Source organism: Durio zibethinus, chromosome 18 (genome assembly GCF_047325235.1).
Source record: "Durio zibethinus cultivar Kanyao isolate XHJ-2024 chromosome 18, ASM4732523v1, whole genome shotgun sequence".
In the NCBI taxonomy this organism is placed as follows: Eukaryota; Viridiplantae; Streptophyta; class Magnoliopsida; order Malvales; family Malvaceae; genus Durio; species Durio zibethinus.
In genome coordinates, this window is record NC_143179.1 from 14,151,632 (window position 1) to 14,162,102 (window position 10,471).

Consider the following 10,471-nt stretch of genomic DNA (forward strand, 5'->3'; position numbering starts at 1 on the left):
CAACCAAGTCTAAGATAAAATTACCTTATAAATACAATAACCCTCAAATCAATATGACATAGAGAAGGTGTTTGATTTGTTAATTCTAAGATTTTAGGAAAAAAAGTGATAATAAATAAATTATAGATTATAGAAAATGAGTAATTCCTACATTATGAAAATGTAAAATTTTTATATTTTGTTAGGGGAAACTAAGATTAACTAACGAAATCTTTTTACTATATTATCCTTGATTAAATGTAAATAACATGTGATATACAGTTATATTTAAATTATTTATTTATTTAACATGTAAATAGTTTATTTAAATTTTTATGAAATCAATTAAAAATTAGAAATTACTAAAACTATTTATATAAATCAAATAGTATTTTTGTAAATAAATATTTTCAAAATACTTGAATATAAATATATATATATATATATTTTGTTCAATTACAGGAACCTAATTCCTATCCTAACATTGATTGTCTCAACACATAATAAACACGTAGATTGACCTTAGTTATGAAAATATGTTATTTGCAAATTTTATGTCATAATATTTAGTTAATATATTTTAGGCTTTATTGCAAAAATAATATATTTAACAAGTAAATTATGAAAATATGTTATAATTATTTTCAAAATAGACAATGTTTATTCTCTTAAAAACATAATCCATGTTGATTAAACAGAAAACCTTTGAATAAAATTTTAAAAATTAATTTTTTTCATAATATAATTTCTATAAAAACCAAGTTTTTAATTTTAAAAATGTTGCCTTTATTGAAACTATTTAATTTTAAAAAATAATTTTTTATAATATATTTACAATAAAGATCATGTTTTTAAATCGTTGTTTTTTTATGAAACTTAGAATTATGAAAAGTAATTTTTTTCCATAATTTAATTTTAACAAAAATTTCATTTTTAATCTTCAAAACATTGTCTTTGTTTAAATATAGAATTCTGAAAAATATTTTTTTTTCATAATATATATTCAATAAAGATAATGTTTTTAAGATTAAAACATTATTGAAATTTAAAATCTGAAAAATATTTTTTTTCATAATATAGTTTTCACAAAGATCAAAATTTTAATCTTAAATCTTTGTCTTTGTTGAGATTACAACATTATGAATGATAATATTTTCATAATATATTTTTAACAAAAATTATGTTATTAACATTTAAAACTTGTCTTTGTTGTTTTGAAAAATAAAATTTTCATAATTCAACAAGGATCATATTTTTAATTTTAAAAATGTTGTCTTTATTGAAAATATAATATTTTAAAAAGCAAAATTTTTTATATTATATTTTCAATAAAAATAACGTTTTTCATTTTAAAACATTGTTGAAATTGATATTTAAAAAAAAAATCTTATAAAAAATCTATATTTCGTTTTAATCTTATAAATGTTATATTTTTCTTAGTCAAGAATTTTAAAATTAACTTTTTTATCAATTAAAAAAATAATTTAATTATAGATCCACATATAAAATTTAATTAAAATATATATTGCTAGGTGTCAATGGTGCTTAGATTGCCTTTTTACATGTCAAATTTGATATGGACTTATCATATAATTACTTTCATATTAAAAAGTAAATTAGATCATAAAAATTATTTATTCAAAATAAAAAAGCTGTAAATTTTGAATTTCAAAATATTATAAATTTTCAGGAAAAGTGAGTTTTAAAATTTTTTTATTTTTCTTTGTTGGACACGGTTGAAAATATCGAATTTCTGGATGTCATAAACAGTAACAAATATCAAATAGGTGAATCACTTTACGAAAAGAAAAAATTAAAATCCAATCACCAAGCGCCCGAAAACAATTTTTACCTTAATAAAATCGGATCTACCAAGATTTGAACACGGATAAAACCGGGTAGGGTCATGTTTCGTTCACTCCCCTGCACTACAAAATGATTAGTGTAATAAAGCGGATGGATCCAAACAAAAGCCAAGCAGGGGAATCCGGGACCCAGCTATTTAAACCCCTCCAAAATCAAAATACCCAAAAACACATCGCACAGCAAAATTCATTCTTCCAAGTTCGATCGCCGGCGGCGAATCTCCTCTCTGTTTATTGTTGACGACGCTCTATCACAGGTTCGCTATCTTTCTTCCTTCATTTCCTATCTAGATCTTTATTTCTTCTTTCTTTTTTTTTAATAAAGGATTGTTTGATAATTTGATTTGGGCTGTTATTTGAGTGTTTGATTAGCGGAATTTCCGGTTAAGTGTGCAAATTCAAGTGGTTACTTTTTTTATCCCGATTAGGTAAATGGAAGGAAAATTTTCATTTTCTGATGAAAATTCTCGAATCTGATTCCGATTTCATTATTATGGCTTGCATTTTCATAACTCAATTTAATTCAAAGCCAGAAGATTTGAACATTAAGTTCAAAGATAATTTTAAAAAAATTAGCTGAATTGAAGCCTTACTGGAATTGAGTTCAATCAGTTCAATCGTTTAGATGAGAGATTTCTCTTTCTGTACGCTGCCAGTGTCGCCATTTCACCAAACATACATCTCATTTTACTAGCCAAAATCAAAAGATTTTTTTTTTCTTTTGCCCGTGAATTACATTATAGGGGCAAATGATTCTATCTTTTCATTTTTTTTCATTGGTCTGTTTCTAAATTTAATATTGAGGATATATTTGTGATCAATGATCCTTTGAGTCCTAGTGTCTGATAATAAATCTTAGATACTCACTTTTGAGTCCTAGTGTTGGTCATAAATCTTAGATACTCACGATCACTTGTTTTTATGGTAGTGCTTTGGGTTTGTTCTCGTATTTTGGATTGGCTTTGTTTCTTTTCATGATTGGTTTCTGGTTTTGCATGTGATACTGAATTATGAGTGGAATTTTGCTGAGTGGGTATTACTTGATAGGGTGGAATGAGCATGGATTAGATACTCATAAATTATTGGGTGTTTCCTGCTCCCCCTCCTCCTCCATTTTTTTTTTTAAATTTTAGACTTCATGAGCTCTGAGTTGGGGTTAGTTTTGTGTAATTAGTTTTGAAATTTGCTAACAAATCTTAATTAGATACTTTGAACACACATGGGTTATCACTCAAACACACAAAAGAAATATTTGTTATTTACTTTTCCAAACTATCGCATTTGTATTGGAGAAGATCTGGTTAAGATATAAAAAGGACGTTTAGGCTATTTAAATTGTGGAAAAGAAACAAAAAAGAAAAGACAAAATGTAATCGATATGTGAAAGGTTATTATAAAGCTAAATTTGCATTTGGTGGTGAATTGCTTCTTGCTATACAAAAATGAAAGAAAAAATAAAGCCAAATTAGCTATATTGAATATGAATATTGTAGTAATTGTGCCATTTGGGCTCCTGTCTACATAGGATGCCATTCAATTTTTTCTTGTTTACAAATTTGTTTGGTGTTGTTATAGTGTGAACTTGCCCCATTCTCCTCTTTATTTTGATGGCAAAATGTCGCTATTCTTGTTAAAGAGATGCATGCATTAGACAATTAATTCATAGGATTTGACTTTTATTTAGTGCTCCATGGATCTCTGATCTGGTCTTTTGATGTAGTCCTTTGTTCTAATTGCTTGTGCAATTTAAATCCTTTGATAAAACTGCTAACTAAAGGGTTGAAGAATTAAGCTAAATTCTATGATATGCCTTTAAGATTGAAAAATTATTGAGATTTGTATTTATTTCCTTCTGTTTGAAGGTAGGCTAAGCAACATTCTTTCTGTTATTTTAATCCTGCTGATATTTTCTCTTGGTTCAGATATTTGAAAGATGTCCGGTCAAAACCAGCGGTTGAATGTGGTTCCAACCGTTACAATGCTTGGAGTCATGAAAGCTCGGCTTGTGGGTGCTACAAGAGGTCATGCACTTCTCAAGAAGAAGAGTGATGCCCTAACTGTACAATTTCGTCAGATTCTTAAGAAGATAGTCTTGACAAAAGAATCAATGGGAGAGATTATGAAAACCTCTTCGTTTGCTCTAACTGAGGCTAAGTATGTTGCTGGTGAGAACATCAAACACATTGTCCTTGAGAATGTTCAAAATGCTTCTCTTAAAGTTCGATCCCGACAAGAGAATGTTGCGGGAGTGAAGCTTCCCAAGTTTGAGTATTTCACAGAAGGTGAGACCAAAAATGATCTGACTGGTTTGGCCAGAGGTGGGCAACAGGTCCAACAGTGCCGTGCTGCTTATGTGAAAGCAATTGAGGTTCTAGTTGAGCTTGCTTCTCTTCAGACATCATTCTTAACACTTGATGAGGCAATCAAGACCACAAATCGTAGAGTTAATGCTTTAGAGAATGTTGTGAAACCAAGGTTGGAGAATACGATAAGTTACATTAAGGGAGAGTTGGACGAGCTTGAAAGGGAGGATTTCTTCAGGCTAAAGAAGATACAAGGTTATAAAAAGAGGGAGATAGAGAGACAGGTTGCTGCTGCCAAGCTGTTTGCTGAGGATAAGTTTGCAGAGAAGGTTTCCTTGCAAAAAGGGGTTTCAATACATTCAGCTCACAATTTGCTATCTGCAGCCATGGATAAGGATGAAGATATTATTTTTTAATGAAGAGGTTAGTCTATATGTTCTTTCCTAAGATTTGTGGGTTTCTATTGGTGCTTGTTTGATGGTGGGAGATTCCTTTTATTATTTAGGTGTCGTTCTGAATAAATGTTATATGTATGTCTCTAGTTATTGTGTATTATTGTTAGTGATCAGATATTCACTATTTTTTTTCTTGACAATAGACATACACCATTTCAAGGCTCTAAGGTATGTTACCTGAATGGTCTTTTGTCTGACTACCGTAGTATATTTTGTGGAAGCTGGCACAGTATGAAATATATGATACGTTGCCATCTTACACATACTGAGTCTGTAGGACCTACAACTTGGTTTCAAGTTGATTTCTGAAAAAAAGTTGCTTGAAAAAAATACAATGTGCGTGAGCTTTTGCAGCTGGGTGCATTTTATGTTTGATTAATTTTCAGACAATCCTTTCTACCTCTCTTGGATTTTTTTGGTTACTATATCTAAAACCATTATGCATTTTTACTTACATGAGTGGAAAATTATAGATCATAGACAAATAGATTATCATCAAGTTTTTAAAGCAATTATGTTCTTGTTATTCTTCAGAATGGTTGGGAAATGCTCTGGGTTAACAAAAAAGATATAAAAGAGACACCAAGGTCTTCTGCACTCCATAGGTTACGATTGTTAAGATTGACGAGTGGATGGGCATTATTTATTAGATATTAGAAGGCATAGTAACCTAGGCTACCTAGCTCTAGTGGTTGGGCTGGGCATATCTAGAAGGGCATAGGTCATGAAAAATAAATGTATTTCAATTATCTGATAAGTTTTGGGAAAACATCATGGCTAAAGAATGTGGTTATTCCAGCCAAAGAAGTCAAGCCTAGGTCTTATTTTTGTTTAGAGGCAAAAAAAACAAAAAAGTGCATTCTTGTGAAAGGCCCTCACTTGTGAACTCGAAGCTGGTTCCAGTTATAATATGGACGGATGGAAGCCCCTTGACAATTAATAGGAACAGAGAGTTGGATTTATTTTTGGTTCATACAGCAAAATAGCAGATATATTACTCAAAACAAATAGAACCAGCTATACATGAATCGAAATAGGTTGAGGAGCTATTTCAATTGGCTTTCTTGATTCATGGAAGAGGACGTGTGATCTTGGATTTCTGTAACTAAAATTAGAATGTTTGTCTTAAGTTGTCATCTACTTCCTATATGCAAGTGTTGGTATCTTTTCCAGTGGAGAAAGGAGGCGGACATGGAAGTCCTTGATGAGCTGTCACAAGAAGAATGGTCAGGGGACAGAGGAGGTAGTCAAGTCAGCAATGTATCAGAGAGGGAAGGAAAAAGGAAGTTGAGGAAGAAAGAATAGGTTGGAGAAGGTAAAAGAAGAGTATGGGGTTCAAAATGAATTTACCTTAGGTCTGATCTTACTTTCATTGTCTGAGCAAGAGCTGGTTGATTGCGACACCAACGATCAAGGCGATCAAAAGCAAAGCTGCTTGCTTTTCCAATTCAACCTGAAAAAACAAATGCCTAACAACTGAACGTCGAATTATCCCTACAAGGGAGTTGATGGCACATGCAATACCAACAAGGAAGCCAACCAAACATGACGATTGCCAAACGATAGTGACGATGCATTACAGAATGCGGTTGCAAACCAACCAGTTTATGATATGCTGGAGGGTTTGCGTTCCAGTTCTACTCAAGGTTACAAGAAATTGTGCATTGCACTGGCCTGGTTAGGTGTGGATCGAGTGGATGATGATGATGATGATGGGACTGAGTATTGGTTGGTGAACAACTCATGGGGCAATGCCTCGGGTACATTAGGATGCAATACAAGGCCTTTGTGGCATAGCAATGCAATTTTCATACCCTACTGCATAACCCTCAACTTCATTATATGCTGCTCTACGTGAATTAATGTTCAATCTTTTGTTTAAATTAATGTTCATTATCTGCCTTTTGAGAATTACTAACGTTCTTATTGCCGACCATGGGCGTAGCCACCTTATACCAGTGGGTCAATTGACACCACCCAAATTTTTAAAATTAACAATATATATGTAATTAGCATAAAAAGAGTTTTTTTTTTTTTTACACAACTAAAATTTATTAAAAAAGGGTCAAAACTCATTTTCATTTTATACTTTTACATTCATTTTAATTTAAAAATTCTAATAATTTTCTTTCAATTATGAGTATAAGTTTAATTGGTGAGTTCAAAATTTTTTTACTATGTTTTTTTATTGTTGTTTTAGGTTAAATTACGTCAGAAATTTTTATATTATGTTAAAATTTAATATTTAATCAATTTACTATAACTCATATTAATTTAGTCTTCATGTTACTTCGATTTAAAAATTTTAGTTCAATCATTAATTTCGTCAAATTTTTATCTTAAACATGTCAATGTGTCCATTAACCTAATGACATTAACGTTGAATTTGCTCACATAGAGTTATCTTTAGTAACTTGACAACTTAGATAAATAAAATCAATTGTCAAATTATATAAATAGTCCTTATAATCACACCAAATTTGCACTTTAGTTTATTTAGTATAATTCATAAAAATCTCATTCTTGAACAAGTTGAATTTGATAATATTGGTTTTATTATTAATAAAAATCATTTTTTATTTTTCTCAAAAATTAGATTTTAATTTTTTAAAAAATAAATATTTCAAAATTTGCATATTTTAAAAATATTTTAAATTTTTAGAAATCATATTTTCAAATTTTTTAAAATTCAAAATTTCAAATTTGTTAGAAATTTTCATTTTTCAGAATATTAAACTTATTTTTTCAATATTTTAAATTTTTTAAATAAAATTCTTTTTTTTGAAAGCTTTTTTAATTTTCAAATTTTAACTTTTTTTAGTTAATTAAAATATTTAATTGTTTTAATTTTTGAGATTTTTTTATAAAATTTTCTATATATGTTTTAATTTTTTATATTTTTATAATTTTTTCTATTTTAGTATATATATTTGAAGTGAAAGAGGTTAAAATTTTGAAATAAAACAGAGTAATGATGAAACAAAAAGAGCTTCTGATATGAATTTATTCTTCACTTGAATAATATAAAAAAAAACATGTAGAAATTTTTTAAAATCCATAAAATCTTTTACAAAAATAAAAAATGAACAAAATTTTCTATAAAACATTAAATTTGAGAATATAAAAAATTTAATAAAAATTCAAAAAAATTAACCACAATAAAATTAATTATTTTGAATGAATAAAAATGTTAAAATTTGAAAAAAAATACAAAATTTCAAAATATGAAATTGAAAAAATTAAAATATTGAAAAAAATAAAATTTATATTATTAAAAAATCTATAAAATTTCAAAATAAACTTAAAATATTTATTTTTTTAAATATGATTTCAAAGTAATCAAAAACTATAATTTTTAAAAAATTAAAGTATTTAAATTATGAATTTAATATTTTAAGAAAATATGAAAATTTTTTAAAATTTTGCAAAATAGAATTTTTTTAAAGATGAAAATATGAATTTTGAAAAAATTAAAAAAATAATTTTTATTAATAATTAAATCAACATTATCAAATTTGACTTGTACGATGACAAAATTTTTATAAATTATATTAAAAGAATTAAAATTCAAATTTCTTATGAATACAAGTTTTATTTATATAATTGGACAATTGATTTAATTCATTTAAATTATTATGTTAATAAAGTTAATGTCACATTAACAAAGTCATTGTCCATATTATCAAATCAAAAATTATGTTAATATTTTTAACGATAAAAATTTAATAAAATTAATTATTAGATTATAGTTATTAAATTAATATAATATGATTTATATAAATTACAATACGTGAACTAAATTTCAAACTTTGGCAGGACCTCTAACATAGTTTAATCGATTTTTTATTAATCATATTTTTAGTCTTATTTTAATTTTTTTACTTTCTTCCTATTGAAATTCTTCGCTTTCTTGTCATCACATTTACCAATTATAATTTTTCCCTTTATGCGTGTGATCTAATTTATAAATAATTGATTCGATGTACTTGATGTGATAACTATTTCATTTGATAGTACAAATCTAATATCATTGTAAATGAAATAAAAAAATATATTGTATCATCTATCTACTTTGCATTATTTTTTTAGCATTTGATTGTCATGAAACAAAAATGAAAAAAAAATTATGTAGCACTGGTAATGAAACCATTGAAATAAATTTTTATTATGGATAAATTGTAAGAAAATATGTATTTATTTAAAAATTGTGTTATATTGTGCATTATTTTTTTATATTTAATTTTATCAATGTTATATTATGTAACAAAATATTATAAACAAAAACATAATATTATAATATTAACCCCACTAACACAGATTACTAGCTGTTTAGTTTATTTACTTGAATAGAAAATTTTCATACCTCTCAATATCATTGACTAATTTAAATTATGCACCATTAACTAATCGAAAATTTTATACGCAGCCAAGTTTTTGCTACTTGCAGGCAAAATATTTTATTTTTAAAGTGAAAGAAATTAACTTTATTGAAATTATTTTTTAATCTTTCAACATCCCATTTCACGATATACATTTGCGAAAAAGTAAAAAATCAACTAAATATGCATATTTGAAAATAAAATTATTATGTCTATCTACTAAGTCAACAAAGTTAACTCTTTTAGACATTTAACCGATACATGGGTTGACATCTAAAACCCTTATTTTAAACTTACCAAAAAATGATTTGTCTGACATATTTACTAACATCCCATCAAATCATCATTTCAAAACAAAATATTTGATCTTCAACTGCTTAAAATCATTAAATAAAATTTATGTTTATTTGAAATTATTAATGTAATTTGCAATTATTTATGTGAATCATTTTCGAGTTTTATATAAATTCATTATCAACTATCTCAATTAAATTATCATCTTTATCTTATGTATAAAGTAAATGAGAGACTAATTAAGATTTAAGCATTCTCTCTATTGTAGCTTAAACATTCTCTCCATTGTAGCTTCCCCAACATACTTTTACCTTCTTCCTTACTAAATCTTAAATATTTCACTGACTTTAGTATCTAAGTGTGTTCTAGAAAACCTAACTCCAGCACTCTTTGATCATGCTTTCTGATTACTGTATCATTTTTCCTCACCTTCAACTTTCAATCAGTTTTCATTTAACTAAGATACCCAAAAATACCATCAACAAAATATAATTTTAAGCAGATATGCACTTTTAGGGAGGCACAAAATTTTTAGGACGTATTAGATGTTTTTTATGGATTTGAAGATCCGGAAGGCTTGCAATATATATCTTGATATATCTTGCAAGAAAAAAAAAGATATATCTTGATACATTGAAGTAGAGAAGAAGCACAAAAAGGTTTCACAAAGATCGCGAACCCTGGCAAAGCTACACTTGTGGCTCTCGGGAAGGCGTTCCCTGACCAGCTTATCATAATGCAAGAGTTTCTGATCGATGGGTATCTTAAAAACACCAACTGCGATGACCCAGATCTCACGAAGAAGCTAAGCTCCTGTGGAAATTAGTAAGTTTCATTCTTAAATAAAATAACCTTTATTTAATCATTTCCTGCATTTTGGCGCTTTATAGGTGAGACGACTACTGTTAAAACAAGGTATGTGGTCATCTCAGACGAAATCCTGAAGAAGCACCCAGAGCTTATCTTCAATTGTTCTTAGTGCTGTTTGTTTCAAATTCCATGGTGAAAGTCACCTTGTACTTTATCCTTCTTGTTTTGAATCAATAGATACTATCATGAAATCAATTGAACAAAAATAATTAAAGGTGTTACTCTATTGTGTTGTTTGGATGGACTCATATTAACTGCGCAATTATCTTCTTTGTTGCTTAGGTGGATTATTTTTCTCAACATTTTCTAGAAGTCATATCCTTGCT

At 27.6% G+C, this 10,471-nt stretch overlaps 1 pseudogene across 1 annotated transcript; it reads left to right on the forward strand.

Annotated features, from left to right (window-relative positions):
* Positions 1-1,896: 1,896 nt before the first annotated feature.
* On the forward strand, positions 1,897-4,955 carry LOC111299686 (V-type proton ATPase subunit D pseudogene; annotated as a pseudogene). The gene is made up of 2 exons (XR_016329907.1): positions 1,897-2,101; positions 3,767-4,955. The product of XR_016329907.1 is annotated as a V-type proton ATPase subunit D pseudogene (transcript).
* Positions 4,956-10,471: the final 5,516 nt, after the last annotated feature.